This window comes from Zootoca vivipara, chromosome 12 (genome assembly GCF_965207765.1).
Source record: "Zootoca vivipara chromosome 12, rZooViv2.hap1.1, whole genome shotgun sequence".
Classification (NCBI taxonomy): domain Eukaryota; kingdom Metazoa; phylum Chordata; class Lepidosauria; order Squamata; family Lacertidae; genus Zootoca; species Zootoca vivipara.
This window is the reverse complement of record NC_142595.1, coordinates 9,070,653-9,081,991: the sequence shown is the minus strand read 5'-3', so window position 1 is coordinate 9,081,991 and position 11,339 is coordinate 9,070,653. Positions and strand designations below refer to the sequence as shown.

The following is an 11,339-nucleotide window of genomic DNA, read 5'->3' as shown; positions in this document are numbered from 1 at the left end:
GAGACAAAAGCTACTGTTTGCTTCTGTGGAAGGTGGTCCCACACTAAAACATTATCCTCTCCGTCCCCCGCCCCCCCCCCCCGGTCTCCAGCACAGAGGATTTTTCTTCATTCAGTTTCCATGGGGCCTTCCTTGCAAGATCATGCACGGCTCATAAAACGGGCAGGAGAGAGAACCTTATCACCTTAGAGAACTTACTTAAAACGTTGACACTGATTTAGCACATTGGCACATTGATTTAGCAGAGGGACACATCTTCTGATACATTAAGGGCAGTGGTGTTTCAGTGGCAGCAGGGCAGCTTAAAGGTCTGGGGGCTGCAAAAAGGCAAAAGAGTTTGCATTCGGGAAAACTGCTGCCGGACTATTACAAGGCTAAAAACTACAAACCGTTTAGAGATTTCATTTCTATTATGTATTGGCTCTTACAGTTTACACTAGCCTAGCCTGACGTGGGGTAGATCTACACACAGGGGCAGAAATGCTATAAATAAGTCAGAAATTAAATCGTTATAGCAAACGGGGGGGGGGAACCCTATGTAAAAAGGCTATTGACAGGTTTTGTGCTCCCTGGTGCCATCCGGTGTTGCGTGTTTATAACTATTCAAATATCTGGTTGTTGTTTTTTACTAATGTAGCTGAGTCCCTGGTTCCTGGTGTGTGTGTTTTTGTTTTACAAAGGTAAGATCACATTCACACCATACATTTCAAGCACTGTGATAAACAATTAGGGGTGCCCCCAAAGAATTCTGGGTGCTGGGATTTCTTAAGGGTGCTGCGAGTCTTTAAGGAACCTCTATTCCCCTCCCAGAGCAGTTTAACAATCAATCCGTCTTCAAAGGGAACAGGGCATTCCTCCCCCGAAAGGGTAGGAAACCCACAAGATAGTCTGACTGCATCCTCGTTCTTTACATTGGTTTCCTGGAAGTTCTTTTGCAACTAGCCAGAAAAAGCACTACCAAGGTGTTGCTGTAACTAAACCACTGAGCCTCTTGGGCTTGCTGATTGGAAGGTCAGTGGTTTGAATCCCCGTGACGGGGTGAGCTCCCGTTGTTCGGTCCCAGCTCCCACCAACCTAGCAGTTCGAAAGCACACCAGTGCAAGCAGATAAATAGGTACCGCTGCGGAGGGTGTTTCCATGCGCTCTGGTACTCGTCACAGCCCTACTGTCTGTGGACAAACGTCAGCTCCCTCGGCCTGAAAGCGAGATGAGCGCCGCAACCCCATAGTCGCCTTTGACTGAACATTACCGTCCAGGGGTCCTTTACCTTTTACCTAAAGTGCGCCATTACATTTCCCCCTCACTTTGCAAAGCTCACCATTCTGCAGTGTGGTGCTTTACCTTATCCACCTGCCGAAACTGACCTCATTACAATTTTATGTTCTCTGTAATGGGGGTTAGCAACCAGAGCGTCTGGGGCTGAATCCAACCTCTGCCATCTTGTTTCTGTGGTTGCCAAGCTCCCCATTCTTTTCTTGAAACAGTGCAAAAGGAAGGTGGAGAGGAACCTGTAGCAGCAAGAAGAAGAAGAGTTTGGATTTGATATCATGCTTTATCACTACCCGAAGGAGTCTCGAAGCAGCTAACATTCTCCTTTCCCTTCCTCCCCCACAACAAACACTCTGTGAGGTGAGTGGGGCTGAGAGACTTCAGAGAAGTGTGACTAGCCCAAGGTCACCCAGCAGCTGCATGTGGAGGAGCGGAGACGCGAACCCGGTTCCCCAGATTATGAGTCTACCGCTCTTAACCACTGCACCACACTGGCTCTCTCTAGAAACTCCTTCACACATTCAGTATGCATGGGTAGCTGTTGAAGGCATAAGTTTCCATAAGCATCAAGTCATTTGAGCCTTCCTCAGAAACGTCTGAATATGATGGACAGGGCAGAAGCATTGTACATGAAACCTCTGGGCTATGCAGTGTGGAACAGAAGCTGGGTCTGCTGCATAGATAATGGGCATTATCTCAATAATTACAATGGTTATATAAGGAAGCCTAGCATTGTTATCTCTGCGTTACCTATTCGGAAAGAGGGTTGTGAATAAGAAAAAAAATAGTTCACCTAAAACCTACTCAGTTCATGATGGAGGTAAGCAAAATCTGAAATTGAGGCCTTCCTGGTTGTTCCCCAGCCTGCAGAAGCCCATCTGGGGATGACCTATGGAAGGGAGCCTTATCTGTTGAGGCACCTCTCATGGAACTACCTCCCCTCTGACGTGGGGCAGGCACCCAAGAAGAAGAAGAGTTTGTGTCAGGAGTATGGGCAGGAGTCAGGGACTGGGGCCTGTAGTGCTTTGCAGGACTAGGGCCTGCGTCAGCTTGTGCTGGAGAAGCAAGGAGTGGCCACTCAGGTGAGGCCACTTGATACTTCACTGCAGCTGGTGGCAGGAGCTGGGAGGGATAAAAGCTCAGCATTTCCCTTCAGCTCTTTGCCACAGCAACACTATCCCTGCCTGGTTGCATCTGGCCTCTTGCTCCTTGATCCTGGAACCTTGCCTTGCCGATGCTTTGCTCCTTGGACCCTCGCCTTGCCGACGCCTTGATCCTTGACCCTTGGACCTTTGCCTTGCCGATGCCTTGCTCCTTGACTTTGCAACTGCCTGCTGCTGGACCCTCAGCCCTGCACCTGCTCCTGCTTCTACACCACCATCTTGCCTCTGGTCCTGACGTCCTCAGCCAGGGCTTCAACCGCCCGCTGACCGGACCGTGACAGTTTGGATTTGATATCCCGCTTTATCACTACCCAAAGGAGTCTCAAAGCGGCTAACATTCTCCTTTCCCTTCCTCCCCCACAACAAACACTCTGTGAGGTGAGTGGGGCTGAGAGACTTCAAAGAAGTGTGACTAGCCCAAGGTCACCCAGCAGCTGCATGTGGAGGAGCAGGGAAGCGAACCCGGTTCGCCAGATTACGAGTCTACCGCTCTGAACCACACCACACCACACTACACCACACCCAACCATGCTATGCTTCTTGTAGGGTTGCCATATTTCAAGAAGTGAAAATCTAGACCAGGCATCCCCAAACTTTGGCCCTCTAGATGTTTTGGACTACAATTCCCATCATCCCTGACCACTGGTCCTCTTAGCTAGGGATCATGGGAGCTGTAGGTCAAAACATCTGGAGGGCCACAGTTTGGGGATGCCTGATCTAGAAACAAACAATTCCCAAAGCTACAAAATTCCCGAGGCTGTTGAGCTTTTTTTGAAAACAGAAAAACTGCCACTTTTCAGAAACACACGCGCCAGACTTCACATCCGCCATTGAAATGCCGAAAATATCCGGACGTATGGCAACGCTACCTTCTGGGACCTGTTGAAAACTTAATTATTCAAATAGAAGCAAAGAATTGCAGAGTTGGAAGGGACCCTGAGGAGTCACCTAGTCCATGGGTAGGTATCTTAAGGCCCGGAGGCCAGATCCAGCCCAATAGCCTTCTCAATCCGGAAGGTAAGCAGCGTTTCCATGCGCTGCTCTGGTTCGCCAGAAGCGGCTTAGTCATGCTCGCCACATGACCCGGAAGCTGTACACCGGCTCCCTCGGCCAGTAAAGCGAGATGAGCGGCGCAACCCCAGAGTCATCCGCGACTGGACCTAACGGTCAGGGGTCCCCTTTACCTTTTTAACTGTACACAAAGTAGCAGCCATATTTGGAGAGTACGGTGCTCTTTTTGGGCAAAGCGATGGAGGCAGTCTTGTTACATTTAATAAGCCAGCTATTTAAATTTGTGCTTCTAAGCCAGGCATCCCCAATCTTCAGCCCTCCAGATGTTTTGGCCTACAACTCCCATGATTCCTAGCTAACAGGACCAGTGGTCGGGGGTGATGGGAATTGTAGTCCAAAACATCTGGAGGGCCGAAGTTTGGGGATGCCTGTTCTAAGCCAACAGAACAAAGAGATCACATACTGTATATGGAGCCCACAGGGAAGGCGGTTCAAGGTAAAAGTATTGAGACCAGTAGGTACTAACCGAAAGGAAATAAGTCCCGAGAAATTCTTATTTAGTGGTTTACATGGGGAAGATGTTACAATGAGTCAACAGTGGAATGATCCAATGCAGTTAGAACACACTTTGCTAAATCAAGTACAAAAGATTACTTAGTTGACTTTAAAAAACAATTATTCATCCCAAATTGGGAAGGGGGGGGCGTGGAGAGAGAGAGAGAGAATAAATCAAATGGCCAGGCTTTGTTCTCGCAATTTGCTGCAAGGCATTCCTAAACCTGTTAATGATAATGAAGCACCTTGCTGTTGTCTTTTAAACGGAGCTCTTTCAGGCTGTAATTAAATACAGACACCCAGCCCTACCTGTCTGAGGAAGGCAGTAGCAGGCAGGAGCGATTTTACAAAGTGTTGGGGGGACACCCCACCCAACAAAGGGCGCATGTATATAAAAAGAAGTTGTAACAGGGGTCAGCAAACTTTTTCAGCAGGGGGCCGGTCTACTGTCTCTCAGACCTTGTGGGGGGCCGGACTATATTTTTTGGGGGGGAAATATGAATGAATTCCTATGCCCCACAAATAACCCAGAGATGCATTTTAAATAAAAGGACACATTCTACTCCTCCGGGCCTTAGTTTGGAGACCCTGGGCTAAGCCCTGAGGAACAATCCAGACCCTCTGCCTTGCAGGACATCTTTGGGAGAAGAAAAGGCTAAGGAGTAAAAACTACACATATTCTTAAGACGTTTGGGTGGCTCCTTGTACGCCTCCTTCCAGCAACTCCTGCAGCCAGGCTAGTGCCAAACGTCTTGCTCTGCTTTCCTTTGGGCTGCATCAGTGAAGACGAGAGGGGGGAATGTGGGGACCATCAGTCCTCACAACTGCTTCATGGGCACAAGGCCAGAGTGTGCCTTTGGCAGGGGACAACCTGGCCCACCACCCGTAGGCACACCCCTATTATGGAACAACTCTCATAATCCCTGACCATTAGTCATGCTGGCTGGGAGTCATGATGGGAGTTGTACTCCAACACAGCTAGAGGGCACCATGTTAGCTACCCCTGATACGGAGCATGGGGGGGGGAGAGAATTGTTTGTTGTTTATTTGAGGAGAAGCCTGGGAAACACAGGAAGGATTAAGTAGCGCAAAGGAAGCAGGTGGTGGCTACCAAATGGTTGAAGTGTTTGGATCTGTTTCAAGAGAGGTGCCTCCCCACATTCCTCAGGATCAGGGCCGTCCAAAATAGGGCGGAAGAGGGGAATTCCTGTCCTCTGCCCCACCTACCAGAGGAACTGTGAAAAAAGGCCGCCGAGCACATCCAAAAAAGGGCGCTTCAGCCCAAGCGAGCCCCTTTATTCTTCTCTATCCTATAAAATCCCAAGTTATTCACTTCATAGCACTTGCTTCTAAGATGCCGAATGCTACTAGAGCCTGCAATTAATCCTCTGATTACAGGATGCTTTTGATGTGAAAGGGGATTATAGATCTATATCTATATTTCTTACATTTCTGCATAAGCGTGAGTGTGTCTGCATAAAGCATGCTTTTTCTACAGATCTATAACTCGCAGAGGCAGCCGGTATATTGACAAATTGCCTTAATATACAGTGGGATATAGGCAAGGATTACTGAAAGCTGACAGTCCTTAGGCGGGGAAAATTCCCATCCTTTCACTGGGAGTTTCCCTCCCAAGGGACTAAGGCAGGATTTGATCCAAAGCTCTCGTTTTTGTTTGCTTACCAGGGGTTCAGGCGACAGAGCTCTGTCAAATGAGGATTCTCTGTTCACGCAGGGCAGCAGTGAAGCCAAACACAGCTGGCTAATGCGCCCTGTGAATTACACATGTACCCTAAATGCTCCCCAGAATGCTCCTGAAAGGGGTTTAAGGCCACAGGTGCTCCCCTCAGTGGGCTTGCCAGCCTGGTACAACGTTGGTAGGCTGGCAAAATGGTGCAAGGAAAGATTCAATGGTCACAGAGTGCCAACAACATTGGGGGAATCTGGGGGAATTCTGCAATTTACACAGAATTATCTTTCCAAGTGTGACAGAACAAAAAACAAAACAAAGGGGGGGGGTGGAAAGGGGGGTGAGGATCTGGGGGGGGGACATAGAATCATAGAGTTGTAGAGTTGGAAGGAGCCAATCTCCTGCAAAGCAGGAACTTTTTGCCCAATGTGGGGCTCGAACCTACAACCCTGAAATTAAAGAGTCTTATGCTTTACTGACTGAGCTCTCCGAGTAATTCCACCCACCATTGAAGCCAATGGGTTTTGATGATATGCAATTTCGGCTTTAGGCGCGATCCCTGGAATGTAACCCCAACGTAAGTTACAGACTTACCGTACTTTCTACATCCTGGAAGAGGAAGAAAATAGATCACCAAGCAGTCAGTTGACGTCTAATACCTCCTAGGCCAGTGATGGGGAACCTTTTGGGCTTGGTGTGTCAAAATTCGCCAAAAAACCGAGCAGAACTCGAGTGGTGTGTCACTTCAAGAAAAAAACCATAATTTTGTGATATTTATAGTTTAAATAACAAATATGTATAATTGTTAAATAACAAATTTAAATAGTTTAAATAACAAATATGTATAACAAATATGTATAATTGTGAAGACAGGAGTGCCTGGCATGCTATGGTCCATGGGGTCACGAAGAGTCGGACACGACTAAACGACTAAACAACAACATGTATAATTGTAATATATAACTGTATTTAATAAACAAAAAACTAATTATTTAACCAAACCAAACCAAAAACCCCTTATTTATCACAAAGTGCCCAGAGTTGTTGAGCTTTTTGGGGGGAGCTGCTGACCAAAGTTTTGGAGGTTTTTTTGGGGGGTGCAAAAGTTGCTTTGCTATTTTGTGGGGGATGCCCCAAAGCTGCTGCACTTTTTTGGGAGGAAAGACAACAGAAATAAATGATGAATAATACCTTCGCTGGAACTAACACGCAGCACCGGCATAGTCTGCCAAAGCGCCAAAAAAAACCAGCACAGAACAGGTTAAAAATGAACGCTGTTACACCCAATCATAGTCTGCCAAAGCGCCAGGGGAAAAAACAGGACAGAAAGGGTTAAAAACCAATCTCTGGCTACCAGCAACAACAACAACAAAAAAGGTTCCGGGTTTTAACAGCAGAGACAAGCTGTAGTGTGAGGAGGAGCGGGAGAACAAATGGGGGGGGGAAACAACAACAACAACAACAACAACAACAACAACAACAACAACAACAACACAAATGGGCCAATGGGGCACGTGCCAGCAGTGAGGGCTCTGTGTGTCATGTCTGAGACGCGTGTCATAGGTTCGCCATCACTGTCCTAGGCCCAGCTTCACATTTGAAGTACTGTTATACCACTTTAACAGCCATGGCTCCCCACCTCCACCCCTAGAATCCTGGGAGCTGTCGTTTGAAAAGGGGGCTGAGAGTTGCTAGGAGATCCCGTTCCCCTCACAGAGATGGTGGCCCGAAATATCACTTTGACATAACTTTGGTGGTGTGATTCTCCAGAGGTTTGACTTCATCCTTGGAGAGGTTGTGTCTCGAGACAGACGGATGCCAACTCCATTTATAGTATATAAATGGGAATCAGAACTTAATCAGCAGAAATTGCTAGTGCTTATTGCGCATGTGTATTAAACATGAAATGAGGTAATGATGTACATGATGGTGAATGGTATGTGTGAATAGACGAATGGATGTCATTCACATTGGGGCAACGTTCCCAGTTCACATGTACCCTGATAGGTACTGAACTCAGTGGTGCAGTTTGGTAACGTTAGACTCCAGCCACAATAGCTTTATCTCAGGGGTAGGCAACCTAAGGCCCATGGGCCACAAGCAGCTCACGGGGGTCGTTTAACCGGCCCACAAGCTGCCCCTAAACTGAGCCACCCTAAACCAGCGCAGCACGGCACAGGGACTCACTTCTGCGGTGCCGGAAATTGTGTCTGCACAGACGTAGACGCTGGAAATCACGGCCACGTGCATTCACACATGCACAGAATCTGGCCCTTGGAGGGATCTCTGCTGGAGTGAACCGGCCCAGGCGAAGTAAACCTTGCCGACCCCTGCTTTATATGGATCCCCCTCTTTAGATGATGAGGTGCACTTAGTTCAAAATGTTGCAAGCCATTTGGGAGCCTCCTCTCCTCTCTTTTGCTGAATGGGTTCCTGGGCTTCCAAGCTTGTGGTTGCTGCCATCCATCTGTCTCGAGAGACAATGGAGAGTGCCTCTGGCGTGAAGTCAAACTTTTCTTTTCTTTTCTTTTCTCCCCAAATAAGATTCAAAGAAAGAAAGATAAACATTACATCAACCAAAATTCAAAAGCAAAGCCAACTCCAGTTCAACTATTGAGTCATTGCCTTGGACAAAATCAGATGGAAAGCCATGAATGGGACTCATCGCACTTAAGAGAACCTTAGGGACACAGCTGTCATCGAAAAACACAAATGTAATAGCTCCGTTCAAACACACTTGCCGATCAGTTGATGAGTGTATCAGGAAGTGCCGGTCTGAATGTTGAAGGAGCCATCATTGATCAATCACTACAGGACTTTTCTATCATCTCAAGCTATAGGGGAGTGAGATGGATGGGCCTGCAAAGTCTCTGCTCTGCTGAAAGACCAGCAACATTTTGACTTCTCCTCTCCTTGAAATCTTCCCACCTGGCCATTAGAAGAGTTCCATAACTAAGAAACCTCCTCCCTCTCAGTCCCTCTTCCCTTCCTGTTGGGTCTTTGAGATGGTAAACTGGAGGGCAAGAACTGCTTCGGGAGCTTTCGTTTAAGGCATTTATATATTTATTCATTTAAAGTGTTAAATGAATTATTTGCATTTCTAAGTGGTGTACCTAAACACAATCCAGCTGTTGGCTGAAGAGCATTTAAAGAAAGCTTTACGTAATTACATAATAAGGAACTATCTAAAGATTTAATGCTAAATGCAATACTTTCTTAGTGGAACTAATTTGCACATATTACGCAGTGTCCGATACATGCCAATCTCCTTAAACAGAGACCCTTCATATTTCAAGAGGGATGGCAATAATCTAAGGGGCGTTCAGAAACCCACAACAGTCTTGGCGGGCACCTCTCATGCTGTGAAATTTGGCCGGACACTGAGGGTGACCCAAGTTCCATTTATTGTTTCTGCGGAAAGCTTTCCTGCTGCCACAACTCCTTTGCCATTGGTGTTCTGACACCAGTAGAGGCCTGAATGGGGCATGCTGGGAGTGGATCAGAGAAGATCTTGGATCTGCAGGATTCAGAGTCCTCCTGTTCCTCCAGTACACCCCCAAACTATGCCTGCTCTGGAGCACCCATATTTACAGGTGAAACTCGGAAAATTAGAATATCGTTGAAAAGTGCATTTATTTCAGTAATGCAACTTATTATATAATAATAATAATAATAATAATAATAATAATAATAATAATAATAATACCATGCCCATCTGACTGGGTTTCCCCAGCCACTCTGGGCGGCTTCCAACAGAAAAATGAAATAAAATAATTAAACATTAAAAGCCTCCCTAAACAGGGCTGCCTTCAGATGTCTTCTAAAAATCTGCTAGCTGTTTTTCTCTTTGACATCTGATGGGAGGGCGTTCCACAGGGCAGGCACCACCACCGAGAAGGCCCTCTGCCTGGTTCCCTGCAACTTGGCTTCTCACAACGAGGGAACCGTCAGAAGGCCCTCGGTACTGGACCTCATTGTCTGGGCAGAACAATGGGGGTGGAGACGCTCCTTCAGGTATACTGGACCGAGGCCATTTAGGGCTTTAAAGGTCAGCACCAACTCTTTGAACTGTGCTCAGAAACGTTTTTATTTATTTTTCTTTTAATTTTTACAAATGCTCTCTTTTGGAAATTCCACAGTAATAAAACAAATAGTTACAATAATGCAAAAATAAACATCGCTATTACATTTCATTAATTACATTCCATTTATAATTGACCCACCTAACGACAAACAATTACAATTACAACAAATAAAGGCTTGACATAGCTTGCTTTGCATGTCATGCATCTCTCTCATAGATTGGTTTCACCTTTCAAGTTGCATTACTGAAATAAATGCACTTTTCAACGATATTCTAATTTTCCCGAGTTCCACCTCTATTCTCCACCACGATCACATTGGCAGGGGAAATGGGAGGAAGGTCCACAAACACCCATCCAATATGGCGGGGGGTCAGGAGAACAAGACGCCTCACCACCACCCCATCTCTGCCAGGCAATCTCATCAACCTCTATAACAGGGATGTCCAACAGGTCGATCACGATCTACTGGTCGATCGCTGGGTCCCTTTCCTTAGTGTCGGTAAAATAGAATCCTGCCCCACCCCGTCGCTCCGCCCTCCATTGTTGCATGATCTGCAGAACGGAAGATGGAGTTTACTCAGTGAGGCTGTTTTGCCAGCGATCTGTTGGTGAGCGGCTGTTCCCCTTTCTCCCATGATGTTAGGATTGAATTCTCAAAAATCAGGGCTTTTTTCTTCCCTAAAAAAAAAGCTCAACTTTGACCTGAACTGCAGAAAAACCGGGGCTTTTCTTCCTAAAAAAAGTTCAACAACTTTAACCAGAACCCTCCCAAAACACTGTCAGTTTTTAATTCTGTGAGTAGATTGCAATCTTTGGGGAGCTGACCACCCCCGCTCTATAGCATTGCTCTCCTCTGCCCAAAGCTCACCCCCTCCACAAGAAAAGTTTTGAGTTATTTTGTCTTTCTGCACCAGCACACACTGTCTGTTTCACTCGATGTGACCGACAAACTGGTGACTAGGAGTGGCTGCCAGGACCATATAACACCGGCCCTAAAGGACTGGCTCCCAGTACGTTTCCGAGCACAATTCAAACTGTTGGTGCAGCCCTAAATGGCCTCGGCCCTGTAGATCTGAAGGAGCGTCTCCACCCCCATCGTCCAGCCCAGAAACTGGGGTCCAGCTCCGAGGGCCTCCCGGTCGTTCCCTTACTGCAAGAAGTGAAGTTACAGAGAACCAGACAGAGGGCCTTTTCAGTAGTGGCACCTGCCCTGTGGAACGCTGTCCCATCAGATGTCAAGGAAATAAAACAGCTATCTGACTTTTAGAAGACATTGTTGGAAGTCACCCAGCGGCTGGGGTAACCCAGTCAGATGGATGGCATTAATAATAATAATGATGATGATGATGATAGCAGCAGCAGTAGCAATAATAATGTCAGTTCACCACATTTCAGCATCCATTTGTGATTACTGTATTATATTTTTACATCCTCGTGAAACCTGCCAGCATGCAATGTGCATTTCTCCTGATAGACACATTTTTGTATGCAATTTTGCTAATTTCTATATTTCGCAATTTTCACCAACCCGATGGATTATTTTTATACTGTTATTTTCTTCAAAGT

The 11,339-nt window shown here is 46.7% G+C and overlaps 1 long non-coding RNA gene across 1 annotated transcript; it reads right to left on the bottom strand.

Annotated features, from left to right (window-relative positions):
- Positions 1-664: 664 nt before the first annotated feature.
- Positions 665-9,387, bottom strand: LOC148683775 (uncharacterized). The gene is made up of 2 exons (XR_015946543.1): positions 6,283-9,387; positions 665-1,508 (listed from the first exon to the last, which is right to left on the bottom strand). It is a non-coding gene; the product is annotated as an uncharacterized LOC148683775 (long non-coding RNA).
- Between the last annotated feature and the right edge of the window lie 1,952 nt (positions 9,388-11,339).